Source organism: Talpa occidentalis, unplaced genomic scaffold, assembly GCF_014898055.3.
Source record: "Talpa occidentalis isolate TD23 unplaced genomic scaffold, MPIMG_talOcc4v2.1 talOcc4.9, whole genome shotgun sequence".
NCBI lineage: Eukaryota > Metazoa > Chordata > Mammalia > Eulipotyphla > Talpidae > Talpa > Talpa occidentalis.
In genome coordinates, this window is record NW_023605305.1 from 12395355 (window position 1) to 12408982 (window position 13628).

Genomic DNA, 13628 nt, shown 5'->3' on the forward strand with positions numbered 1-13628 from the left:
GTCTGGGCTGGGCCTTGGAAGGCAGCCAAGGCCAAGTCAAAAAGCCCTTATGGAGGGCTGCCCGCAGGCCGGTGGTGAGGACTCGGGGGTCAGCAGGAGCAGAGGAAGGTGCTGAGAGTCGAGGATCACACCTGCTCAAGAAGGACTCCAAACCAGTTGGGGAGCTACTCAGGGAGGGTTCCCTGAGAGAACTGACAGAGGCCAGGGGTCAGGGATGGCTTCCCTGAGAATAAACAGGGGGTCCAAAAAGCAGGGGTGTCCCAGAAGAGGGAGCCTTGGAGAAAGGGAGAGAGGTAGTGAGTGCAGAGGGGGGCAGGTCCAGTTGGCTGGACAGGGCCTGGCAGGTGTGGTAAGGATTTGGGTCTTTACCCAGAGAGAGCAATGGAAGGTTCTGGAAAGGGAGGGGAGGGCGTGAGCCAGGGGCTGGCTGGTCTTTTTGCCATGAACGGCCTTTCTGGCTGCAGTGTGGGGAGTGGCTGGAGGACCCCAGAGGGTGAGCCTGGAGGCTGGTGACGTGACCACTGCAAGGGGTCCTGGTGCCAGGTGAAGGGGGTGCAGTGGACAGGAATGCTGAGGAGCCAGCGGATCCTAGACGTGTTTTGTAGTAAAATCAAAGGACTTGGGGGGCTGGATGCACAGCTGATGGAGAAGGAGGTCCAGGGACAGCGTTCAGGTTGCTGACTGAGCAACTGGGTGGATGACGGAGGAGGCCAGGCGTGGGGCAGAGAACCACAGTGTTTTGTGCAGGGCGGGAGATGCTGGAGGCAATAATGGATGAGGAGAAGCCGAGAGAACAAGGGATGGAGTCTGTGAGCATCAATGATTCCTCTGAGAAGTTGGCTGGGGAGGGGGGTGAGGGAGAAGGCAGGAGGCAAGAGAGCGAGGGATAGAGGGATAGTTTTGTTTCTCAGGACAGGAGAGACCTGAGCATGAAGGATGGAGCCGCCCAGACCTCTGAGGCCCGCCCTGCCATCATCTTCCCACTGCACTCTGCTGCTTGCCAGTGGTTCCAGGCCGTGGAAGTGATTGATTATATGTAAACAGGAGGAAGCAATTAGTCTGTGCATGCCCGGCCATTAATAAGCCTCTTATGTATTTATAACAACACCTCATTTACCCTCCAACCTGAGAACAAATATCCTGAGAACAGCCAGGAATGAGCGGAAGGGACCTCAGGGCAGCCAGTCGTTGGCTCTAAACTCACCTTCCCTGCTCGAGGGGTGGGTCCTCGCTTAGTTCCCATGGACTGTTACTTGACGTAGAATCCTAATAAGCAGATTTTTTAAGTCCAGAACAGATGAAAGCAGCCATTTGGAGGGCAGTTGGGAACTGTCAGGGCTCCGGAGCCCCACAGCACAGAGAAGAGGCCGCCGACGGCGGGAGAGCTGGGGAGGCAGAGGCCGGGGCGGAGTCAGCCCACCTGGGCTGTTGGGTCCTGCCGCCTCAGAGCCACCTCTGCCTCCCACTGTCCCGGCAGTGGCTTCTCTCACTCGTATCCAGGTCCTGCTCCCCATCAAGCACCAACGATTCTTTGTTCAAAGCGAGGACTCAGAGCCACGGAGCAAGGGCAAAATTATAGTCAGTATTTTCTGCTTGAAGGGGACTTCTTTTTTGAAATATTTTAAATTGTAAATTTTATTTTAAGTTTTGGTGCCTACCGTTTCTGAAATATTCCCTTATGTGGCAAGGGATTTTGTAATTGCCTATTTAATTATCTGCCTCCCCCGTAGACTGAAGCACTGTGAAAACAAGGCCTGCGCCCGTGTGGTCCACCGGCCCATCCCAGCCCATCCCAGCCCTGCCGGGACCGCAGCGGGGCTCGTTCCTGGTTGTTGAACTTGTGAATTGATTAATAAATTAACATTACATACCAGGCAACATTCACTCAAATATATTATTATATCTAATTCCACCTATTTTTTTTTAAATATGGCTACTAGGAATTACGTGCGTGGCGCGTTCGCTCTACCTGGCAGGACTGTGGCTCTAGAGGCAGAGCGTAAAGGTTAAACACTGTCCTCCGACACCGGACGAATCATAACGACTTCCTCGCTCCCCTCCAGCCTGGAGCTCGTCCCTGGCGAGGCCATCCTGTTCCCCAGGGAGGCCAGCACCAGCCCTGGGAACGCCAGGGCCTGCTCACGCGGCCCAGCGCAGCTCCTGGAGACCAGCGGGGCAGGCACGCGGCAGGCGGAAGGTGAGGCCCTGAGCATGGACACCACGTGCTAAAATCCAGGCTCCTCCTCCATCCACAGGGTCCGTCCTCCACCCACGGTAGAAGGAGAAGTTTTGGTGCAAACGTGAGAGATGCCACCCGCTCAGTGCCCTCGCAGTGAACCAAGCGTCGGGTGAGAAGGGGCTGTGGGTGGGCTCTGCTGAGTGAGAAACTGGGGCAGGAAGACGTGCCCACCGGGCAGGGGTCAGGGTGGTGCCAGAATTAAATCCCGTGACCCCAGCCACACACTCACACACCCGCCTCCTGCCATTGGGCTCTTCCTCCTGTGTCTAATGGGCTGTGCAGAGTCATGTCGGCCCCACCCCCTCAAAGATGGTCTCACCTCCCAAGCTGAGGTCTCTTTGCAGGTTTCCAAGCCTATTTGCCCCTGGGAACTCACATGAGCCGCCTGGCAACTCTGGGACTTGGTGGCAAACCCTCATTTTCCAGTTGGGGAAACTGAGGCTAGAAAGGTGAAGTGAGAAGAAACACTCCTAGGAGGGTCCGCATGTGGGGAGTTTCCCTGATGTTCCCAGCGACTCCCCTTCCCACTCCCAGCAGGAAAGGCGTGCGTGGGGAAGGGCTTGCAATGGGGTGCAGGGGTCAGCTCAGAGGTTGCCCTGCTTGGCCACACCCAGTTCTCCCCCACCCTTGCCTGTTTTCTATATCAAGGTCTCATGTGTCAACGTGCTGAGGGCAGAGGAGTGAGCACTGTTCAGGTTCACCCCTCAGAGAGGCCAGGTCAAGCCCACGGAGCAGGTGTGGCTGGCACACCTGTGCAGCCGTCCAGAAGTCAGGTCTGCGGGGATGGCCTTGAGCACTTGGCCACTTGGGCTTGTAGCAAACATTCTCAGAGCACCTGCTATGCTCCTGGAGGGCCCAGCCTGACCCAAGCTCCCTGCCACAGGATTTTCCCTCCAGGGCCAGAGGAGACAGACTAATCCCAACCATCATGATTCCAGTCCCGCCGGGGCACCTCACAGAGCACCCCACGCGGTCAGTCAGTCCTCAGTAATCTTTCCTTGTCTTTAAAATGGGCTGGAAATCTGGCATTGCTGGAGAAGGCTGACCGGGAAGCTGGGGAAGCCTCACCTGGACCCCCGTCCAACACCCTCCCCTGCTCCCACGCGCTGCTGGGCCACTCAGGAGAGGACCCCAAAGGTCCTGGTGAGATGCCCATCCCATCTCTCCAGGTGCAGGGTCCAGTGGCTTTCTCCTTCCCCCTGGAGACTGACCACTTTGAAATACAGGACAGGTCAAGGGTTAGGGCTGGGAGGGGAAGAGCCGGAGAGAGGCACACTCGGGCTGGGCATCCCGGGAGTAGCAGAGGGTACAGGGAGACAAGCATGAGCTGTCCAGTGAAATGCATTGCTTATTTGGCTATCGAAGATTTGGGACATGGACCTGACCCCTGATAGAGAACCACTTGTGCTCCCCAGGTCCATCAAAGATGCCTCAGCTCCAGAAAACTTGGTTTCTTCAGTTTTCCTCACCTGAAAAAGTACAAAACCCGGGTTGGTTGACCCCATTTTGGTGTGAGGATGCAGAACCCCAGCTCCACCCCCAAGACTGCCCCATTAACAAATATTTCTGGGAGCACTGACCAGGTGGCGGATACCATGCACGCTCGTAACTGCATCCTCATGCACCCTGTGTGTCTCTGCCCCTGCTTCGCCTGGTCCCCAACAGCCCAGAAGCCACGTGCCAGCCAAGGACTCTCCCATCTGAGGAGTCTCCAAGGAGGGTGCAGAGCCCATGGGCTGTGACCACTCCACCCACAGGCTTGCCACATGTGCTACTACTAAAATGTTTGCATTAACTGCCAACTTTAAATATTAGGAGATGCCATTAAAAAAAAAAATTCCACATCACACAACTTCTCTCGAAAATGCAGAAAATGGAGGTTGGCACCCCCATGGCAACACTGGCAGGAGCTGGGAACCCTCCCCGGGCAGGTGTCATCAGAGTGCCTGCCAGTCTCATGTGGGCATTTGAGTTTCTACTCCCCGGCTAGTCCAGTCTGCTTGGGTGCCCACCACCTGGTCCTGTCACAGAGGCCCTGATCCCCCTCCATCTAGTGCCTGCTTGGATGCCTCTGCTCACGGGGGGCTTACTACATCTCTGAGCTGTTAGAAAGGGCATCCTAAATGGAGCCGACTTTCCCCTTTTCTTACAAAGAAAGACGCCCAGGAAAGAAAGGGGCTTTGGAGTCCAGCAGCTCTCCAGCATCTAAGCAGCTGTGTGACTGAAGGTCAGTGGTGGCCTTCCTGCACTTTGGTTTTCCTTGCTGCTCTTTTCCTGCAGGACTATGTGAGGCTTAAACTAGAGCAACTTTAGAAAGTGCCCAAAGCAGGGTCTGGCATATGGCACCTACTCCCCAAATGGCCTTTCCCATTGATGCCCCCTCCAACCATGTGTCCAGCTCGTCCCCGATGTCCACAGGCGCCGGGAAGGCAGGCAGAGCCACAGCGCATACGTCTTGGCAGTTAGACTCAGGTAGTCCTGACGTGCCCTTGAGGATCAGAACCCAGGAGGCTGCAGGGCTATTTCTGGTTTCCTGACTGCTTGGCCACCAGGTGCACGCAAGGCTAGGTGGCGCCCTAGGAGAGCCCCCAACCTGGAGTCTCCCAAGGTGAAGAGTCCCTCATCCTGGGACTGGAACTGGGGAAAGTCAGGGGAGGGGCCCATGGACTGGTACCAGCCTTCATCCCAGCACAGCTGCAATTACTGGCCACTTGGCTGTGCACTGGGCGGTGACCTGGGCCCCTTACCTGGGACCTCGGGTGCAATTCCCACAGCTACCCCAGGGTGCAGATACGGTTATCCTTGTTCCAGACCTGGCCACTGAGGCTCAGAGAGGCTAAGAAACTTGCTCAAGGTCACACAGTCAGAACTTCAACGCGTGTTCCTCTGGCCCCTGAGCCTGCCCTTGCACTCCTCGGGCTCTTTCAAGGAGGGCCCCCCTCAGGCTACATCAGCGGCGTGAGCAGGGGAGAGACTTTTTACCCAAAAGCGCATCAGAGTTTGTCTCTGAGCCTGTCGGCGAGCTGGTGCGTGTGCGTCCAGCTGTGTCCCCGCTGGCGAGGCACCGTGCGGGCGCGCCTCTGGGGGTCCCGCTCGAGGAGCGGCGCGCGGGCGGCGGTCTCCCCGCCGGGTCTGCGTCGGGTGCCCCGGGGGCGTCCCGATGGGGCTCGGCGGCCGCGCCTCCGGGTCCGCGCGGGGCGCAGGGCGCGCGCCGGGGCGGGCGGGCGTGCGCACGTGCGCGCGGGGTCCGCGGGTCGGAGTCCGCGGCGCCGGCTCCGCGCCGCCGCCCCCCTCGGTGCTGATTGGCCCGGCGCCGTGACGGGCCGGCCCCCGCCCGGGGCGGCGGCGGCGGCGGGCGCGGGTGCCCGCGTGTGCGCCGAGCCGCGTGTGCGCCGGGGTGTGCGCCCGGCCGCCGGGTGTGCGGGCAGCGAGGAGCGCGCCGACGCGCGGGCGCCGTGGCCGAGCCGGAGGGTGCGGGCGCCCCCCCGCCCGGCCCGGCCATGGCCCCCGCCCGGGCCGTCTGCCCCCCGCGCTCTGGGTCGTCGCGGCCGCGGCGGCGGCCGCCACCTGCGTGTCCGCGGCGCGCGGCGAAGGTGAGCGGCGGGCGCGGGCGCGGGGGGGGCGCCGGGGGGGCCGGGGCGCGGGGCGCTGCCTGCGGCTCAACTTCCTTCTCGGGGTCCCCGAGCGCCCAGGGGCCTGGGAGCCTGGACCTGGGTCGGGGCGGGATGGCACCGCGAGGAAGAGCCGGGGTCCAGGGACCCGCCGTGGGGATGGGGACGGGACCGGGGGCGGGCGCTGGGGAGCTCCAGGAGGAGGGACGGAGGCGCCGCCGGGGCGCGCCGCTGAGGGATGCAGAGCTGGGGCCAGAGAACTGGGGCCAGGACCCCGCACGACCAGAGGTGTGGAGGAGAGGGGCAGAGACAGGCAGGGCACAGGCCCAGGCACGGGGTGGGGACAGAGAAGCGTGTCCCTGGGGACAGGGGGGGGGGGCTGTGAGGTGCAGGGGCTTGGGGAAAAGGGCAGGGCACTGAGAGCTGGGGACCAAGACCTGAGACAGGAGGACACAGGACAGGGTTTGGGAAGCCGGGAATGAGAGTCTTGGAGCTGCCCAGCTGGGGAGGGAGGCCGGGGAGAGGGAGGGACAGCAGGAGGGTCACGCAGGAGGGAGGCACTCTGGGCGCAGGAGCAGCCTGGGAGGAGAGGGCTGAGGGGACCGCAGAGGGACTGAGGCAGGCAAGGCCCGGGAGAGCAGACTTGTCCAGGGGCAGTGCCAGGCGGTCGGGTCAGTCAGGGAACACGGGGTGCATGGGGGTGCTGGTGCAGGGGATGGGCACGGGGTAGACACGACCAAAAGGGTCCGGGGGGTGACCTTCTGGTGGCGGGAGGGGACAAGGAAAGCTGGGAGGAGGCACCCAGGACCTCCCACCTACACACACACACACACACACACACACACGCACGCACACACTTCTTAACCCCACTGGACACTCAACATCGCAGCCCAGAATGCCACCCTGGGTTCTACTCTGTGCCCCCTACCCCCGCCTCCACCCTAGACCTCCCTGCAAAGCTCTGCCCATGAGTCCCAACCCAACCCAGTGCCCTGGGCCGAGTCCCAAGGTTGACACCGGGGTCTAGGGCTGCCTGCTCGCCCTGGCAGGATGAACTGCCAGATGCCAGGTTGCTCCAGAGTCGTGTTCTTCATCCACACTCATATACCACAGATCCACCCCCTCCCACACAATCAGCTCCGATACAGCAGTGCCCACAAGCACACACACATCTCAGCATTCACACGCACAGACCTGCCTGGAGAGACTCGCAGCATGGACAGCCCCTCTTTCCAACACCCACAGTCAGATGCACAGAATGCACCAGGACTCATGTGCACTCGCACACGTGCACATGCATCCATGTACAGGGCCATGCACACCAAAATATGCACAAACAAGACCATCGAACTTGTGTTCTTGCCTGTGGAAATACACGGAGACAGAATAAACTCACGCCACAGAGATAAGCTCATCGTCTCCAGTTGAAACCCCAGCCACGCGGGGAGCAGGGGGAGGTGAGAGCTGGGAGGTGAGAGGGCAGGCAGGCAGGGCAGGCTGCAGTGGAAGGAGGACAGCAGGGCACTAGAGGAGCCGGGGGAGTGGGGGCGAGGGCAGGATTGGGGTGCAAAGGGTCTGGGTACTCTTGGAGCTGTGGCCTGAGGAGGCAGTTTTCCCACGATTGGAGGGGGGAAAGGAAGAATTTTCTCTGCCTAGCAGGATTCAGAAGGGTCCACACTGAGGTTCGGGCATGGGGTGGAGCACCCCAACTCCTGTTTCAACTCTTCTCTGAGGAGCAGCCAGCAAATCCAGAGACCCCCGGGGAGGGGATTTTAACCAAGCTCACCACGGAGGATCAACTACTTGCCTAGGAGAAAGGGCATTCCCAGAGGAGGGGTGACGGTCTAGGAAGAGGCACGGTCCCCAAAGAGAGGCAGGAGGGAGAGTCTATTCAAGGCAGAGGAAGCATTGTCCCAGGTCCAGGCCCACACCTCTCTGGTACCCACAGCTGGGCAGGATGTACCCACACAGGGCAGAGCGCCCTAGTGGAGACCTGGGCATGTCCCCTGTGGGACAGCACGGCACTAGCGGGGAGATTGTTGTAACTGGGGTGGGGGCTGTGGTGTTCCCAGCCGGGATCCTACACGTAGGACAGAGCCTTTGCCTGGCTGAGAAGCCCTACGCCAGTCCTTCGCGGGGCCTGGGGAGACCCCTGTGCCTGCAGAGATGCCCCTGAAAAACCCACCGGGCTCGAAGGCCCTTATCACTCTCTGGTATGGATTATCCACCACTTCGGGGTGCTCTCCCAGGCATTCACATCCTGGCTGACATCCCCTGGCCACCCTGAATTCTCCAGCCTCACCATCCTGCACAGCGTCCTCAGGGAATGTAAATCAATTTAAGTATTAGTCTCAGCGAAATGGAATGGGGGAAGGTGGCGGTGCTGGAGAAAAAAAGAAATGGCATAATGCCTTCCAGAGTTGGACGGGAGAGGCTTAGGAATTATCTGGGCTTCTCAGAGCAGGAAAGGGGCCCATCGGATCCCCCAGAGCAGGTAGGCCCAAGGCACCTGCCGGCATCTTGCAGATGAGGAAACTGAGGCGCAGAGGGGTTAAGGGATTCTCTTCACAGAAGACCCAGTGAGACTGTTGTTTGCTCCCACTTGCAAGCGGAAAGCTGGGCCCAGAGAGGGCAAGTGACTTCACACATGTCACACAGGCCCTCGGTCCAGCAGTGTGAGGAGCCGGAGAGACCCCAGTCCTGCTGGCCAGCAGGGTCGCAAGTCCCAAGGGTCCTCAGACCCAGGCCGGCGGCCGCAGTGCTGCAGTTCTCGCCAGCCCTCACCAAACCTGTGGGCCAGGAGCTTCTCGTGAGTGACTCTCCATGTTCCTACCCACAGGAGGGGACATGAGTGGGGATGAGGGGACAGAAGGTGGGGAGGGGCAGAGAAGAGTCTGGCCGGAATTGAAACAAACAGCCCTGGAATCCTATAGCTCTTCCTGGATCCGACAGAATCGACATTTGACTTACCTTTGGATTATCTGAGCCCCTGGCTGGCTCCTCCGGAATCAGCTGAAAATGTGGCCTCCCGGGAAGGGAAGGGCCTGGGAGGTGGGGTCTGCTGCCTGGAGTGTGGGCTTTCCAGGGGCCGAGGGCCAAGCAGTGGACATTCTCTTGCGTTGCCCATGGGTAGGGGCTGGGCTGAGCTGCGTCCAGGGAAGACCAGAGAAGGGATTCGTAGCTCTGAGACCCACATGGGGGAGGTGGGGTGGAGTGGGGGTGCCCCAAGGTCCCCAGACCCCACCTTCTCCCCCAACTAGGTCCTGCTGGTCTGGGGGAGACTGCAGTGCGGCCCCCTCCCCCTCCCAGCAGCCAGCGGGAGGAGAGAGCTGCCTGACCCACTTTCCTCTCCATCGCCTGAGAGGGAGGGAGGGAGGCGGGAAGGCTTCTCTGCCTGCACCCCTGGCATGGGGCTGGCTGGAGAGGGGAGAGCCCTCTGCGGACGTGGGCTCCATCCCCAGATCCCACCTGGCCCTGGGGGCCCGGGGTGGGGGCAGAGACCCCTCCCTGCCTCCGCAAGCCCTCGCTCCAGCCGGCCTCTGGGGCCCCTGACAGGGGGCTGGGGAGGGTGAGAGGAGGAAGAAAATCAGCAAATAAGAGCGTCCTCACTCCAGCATTTCCTGAGGACACTTGTCTCCCTCTCCGAGGGGCAGCCTTAGAGCTATGCAAATCTCAGGCAGAAGGATCCCAGTCTCCCTGCGGGAAAGTTCCAGCAGGGCCCTGGCTTTAGCCCTCTGTGACGTGCCTGAGCCGGCAGATGGATGAGTTGGAGGCCCGTGTTGCTGGCTGGGGAAGGGGGTGCACAGAAGAGAAAGTGCAGTGAGAGCCGTGGACGGTGGCGCCGAAGCCCTCTCTGCAACCTGATGATGCAAGGGCAGCCGGGGCCCAGAGAGGTAAAGGCCTTACCCAAGGACACACAGCAGTTAGACCCCCAGCTGGGATTCAAGCCCTGCCTTCTTAGTAATCGGTGCACCCTTGTCACCTTAGAGTGCGTGGGTGGGACCAGGTGCAAGAAGAGAGGCAGGAGAGGCAGACTCAGGGAAGGGGAACTGACGTGGGTAAGGTGCGAGGGCTCCTGGCTTCACGGTTGGCCCTCACCACCCCTGCTCCTACGGTGCTGCTGCCCCCACCTGACAGAGGAGGAAACTGAGGTTCAGAGACGCGAAGGTCCCCTGCTGCTAAGCGGGGGCCTTGAGACATGAGCCCAGGGGACTGACTCCAAAGGTGGCTGTCTTATACCCTGTTGCTGAGACTTTGTTGGGTCCCCCTTGAGGCTCTGCCTTGGAACAGACCCGCCTTTGGCCGGCCGTTCAGTGTCCTCCCGCCACGGCTACTGCTCAGAGGTTCTGCCTCTTGGGCTCACGGTGCCTGGGCTGGTGGCATTGACTGTAGCTGCCACAGCAGGTGTCCCACGAGCCACCTGTTGGCTCCAGCGAGAAGCTCCAGGCAACTCCTCTGAGGCCCACTGTCTTCATCCCCAAGGGGGAGAGAAGAATCACCACCTCTCAGGTGCAGGAGCCCCTCAAGCTCCCCTCGCAGAGCTCAGCACCCAGGAGGTTCTCTCTGTGCTGTGGCTCTTACTCCTCGAAATCCCTGCACCTCAAACATGCTCCGAGGCACCTCCTGGGAACCCCGATGCTTATACAGCTGCGGCCAGGCCTCTGGAGGGAGCTATGACCTCTCGGTGGGGACGCAAGTGGGTACCTTTGATGTCACCTTGTCCCATGAATGAGGCAAGGGTCTGGGCATCTTAACAACCTGTGAGGCAGGGGCCACTATCACCCCCATTTTTCAGAGGGGGACATTGAGGCTGCAGAGTGGGGACTTGCTCAGGACACAGAGCTCCTCAGGGGCAGAGCAGGGTTCTGGCCTGTTCCCGGGCTCCTGGGCTAACCCCTTAGCCGCCCCCTGCGCCTCCAGCCAGGGCAGCCTGCGCTCGCAGCTTCGTTCTGGGAGTTTCGGTCAAGTTTTGGCGGGTAGTGGAGGAAGGCTCAAGGGGGAGAGACTTGGCTGCAGGGGATTGAGAAAGGGCAGATGGAGCATTTGGGGCTAGAGCAGGACGTGGGGCTGCTGTGTCGGGCTGCTCTGGTGGGGCTGGGGAGGGGAGCCCCAAGGTCTGATGCACCCTTGTCTCCCATTTTGCAGTGAACTTGCTGGACACATCGACCATCCACGGAGACTGGGGCTGGCTCACATATCCGGCTCATGGGGTAAGTGATGGGCTGCGGGGCCTGGGTCGTCTGTGAGCAGAGAGGAGCTGCAGTGCAGGTTCTTATTATCATCAGAGGCCCAGAGAGGTATAGGGACTCGCCTAAAGACACACAGCAGTTAGAGACAGCTGCTAATTTCCTGACAGTCTAGCCTTGGGATCACAGAGCCAGCCCCGGAGGTGGGCTGCCACTGCTTCAAGCTTGAGGTCCTAGAGGTGGCATCCTCATGTCTGTTCTGGACCCAGAGATTCACCACATGCCGCTCCTGGCCCACGGTGGCTTTTTGCAGGGTCATTGTCAAGGAGCAGGACCAGGAGGGGCTCCAGCCAGACCTCTGGCCCCTCAGGAGTCTCCCCTCCATCACAACTGCCTGGCCTCTCCAGGAGCTGCCGGGACCCTAGAGGCCCCTCTTGTTTCTTCCATCAGAACCACCGTGGCACTGCAAGCCCCTGCTGTGGCTGAGTGCCAGGTTCTGGCCTCTGTAGCACCCTGGGCCCAGGCCATCAGGCCCCCGCGGGTCATGTGCTCACAGATGACACCCCTCGCACCCTCCCGGGGAGCAGGCATGGTCAGCCCCCTGGGACAAAGCTGCACTGCCCCCCCTTACCCAGATCCCGAGGGTGAGGGCCAGTAAAGCCGGGCCCACGAGCTGGTGCATTCCCAGGCCTGCCATCCACGAGTGGGGGGGCCTGGGTCAGCTCTTCACTCCTGCTCTCGGCCTCCTCACTTGTGGAAAGGGATGAGCCGGGGGGCTTGCTGGAGGGTGAGGGGGTTGGCGCAGCCCCCTCTGTGCTTGGCCACGGTGACCCCTCTCTCGTGCCTGACCTCGCTGTTACGGGCATGAAGGGCGGTTGTATTTCACATCCATCCCTCCCGCACACTCGCTCCTGCCGTGGACGTGAGGACACGCGCAGACATGGTTCGCACAAGCACTTTGTCTTCTGTGGCTCTGGGGATGGAGCGACGATGATATTAATAACGATGGTGACAGTGACACCGGAGCTAATATTTGTGAAGAGAGTGTCTCTACTTTGGGGAACGGTTTTCAGCCAGGCTGCTGCGGCCTGTGACAGGGGTCGGGGCAGAGCCCAGCTCCTCTCTCTGCGGGCCTCGTCCCTGGACAGCCGTCAGCTGAGCCCACTGTCATTACCCCCCACCCATCTGGCTTCAGGAGCTGGAGGGGCAGGCCCCAGGGGCCCGGAGCCAAGAGGGAGCCCCTTCTCAGCACCCAGCCCTGCAGCCTGAGCAGGCCAGTCCTCCTGAGGACGGAGGCTGGGTCCCTGAGGTAGCCTTTCTCTCCCTGGGCCTCAGTCACTCCTGTGAATGCTCTTCTGGGTGTGTCCCAGAGGGCTGCCGCCCAAGGGTGAGCATGGGCGTGAAAGGACCTTGCAAAGCTGACTGTGCTTTGCAAGGGACCAACCCTTGAGGCTGGGTCAGCACTGGCCCTAGACCCAGCAGCCGGGAAGGAGTGTGGGGTCTCTGTCCCCCTCAGAGCTCAGGGCTTGGTTTTCAGGGTCACAGGGAGTTGAAAGTGTTTGAGCATGCAAAGAATGTGACCGCCTGTGCTTGGACAGACTCCTCAGAGGTTCTGGTGCGCTGTAAAGAGAGATCGAAATTTTCTCATCTCATTGGGAAGTTAGAACAGAAACTCAGCTCACACAGCCCTTAGCCCCCCCTAGACGGCAACTCATTTCATCCCCACATTGGCCTGGGTGCAGCCGCCCCATTTCACACCTGAGAAGCTGAGACCACAGCGGTGAGAAGTGACTGGCCCACCGCAGGCAGGTTCCGAGCAACGGACTTGAAATCGAATCTCTGGGCCTAGAGCCCGTGCTGAGTCCCTTATGCCCTCTGAGGCCTGTGTCTTCACTTTGGATGGGGGGACCAGTCCCGCCTCGCCTGGGCCCCCGCGTGTCTTCACGGGCCCTGGAGAGGGGGCTGGCCCAGAAGGGAGGGAAGGCTGGGCGAGGCGCTTGGTTCTCTAGACCTGGAGCCGGAGTCAGGCTAGCAGGTGAAACATGCAGATGCCCACAGCCAGGGGCCTGAAGTCTTTTCTTTAATAAGTTTTCCAGGTGATTCTCCTGCCCAGCTGGGTTGGGTGCCCTTGGATGTGGTGGGACTTTGGACACCCCTGATTTGGGAGTCGGTTAAACAGCCTGGGGACAGGGCTGTCTTAGATTGTCGGGTAGGCTGTACCCTGAAGGGCAGGGGTGCAGGTCTGGATGAGCCGTGCTCTGCCTCACCGCATCGTCTGCCCAGGCCAGGCCTCCCTCACTGCCGCCTCCTGGAGTATGACTTGGGGATGACCCCAAGGCCTGCTCCGTGCAGTAGTCATGGGTGAGATGATGCATGAAAAGGACTTTACCAATGAGAACCCAGAAGCTCTGAGAGGTTAAGTGGCCCTGCAGAGGTCAGGGGACATCCAGGAGCAGAACCTTCCCTCCATGTGCTGGGCAGCATTCCACCTCTTCTGGGGCATTAACAGCCACGAACAAACGAATTCTGTGCTAGGAGGGCACGTTGGTGTTGATCACTATGGTCTCACTCAGTCTGCACCTGCCCCCTGGA

General features: G+C 60.6%; 1 protein-coding gene across 1 annotated transcript in view; it reads left to right on the forward strand.

Annotated features, from left to right (window-relative positions):
• The first annotated feature begins 5696 nt into the window (after positions 1-5696).
• Positions 5697-13628, forward strand: part of EPHA8 (EPH receptor A8) — a 32972-nt gene continuing 25040 nt past the window's right edge. The window contains 2 exon segments of the mRNA XM_037499705.2: positions 5697-5832; positions 10996-11060. The gene's annotated coding sequence lies outside the window, so the exon portion shown is untranslated.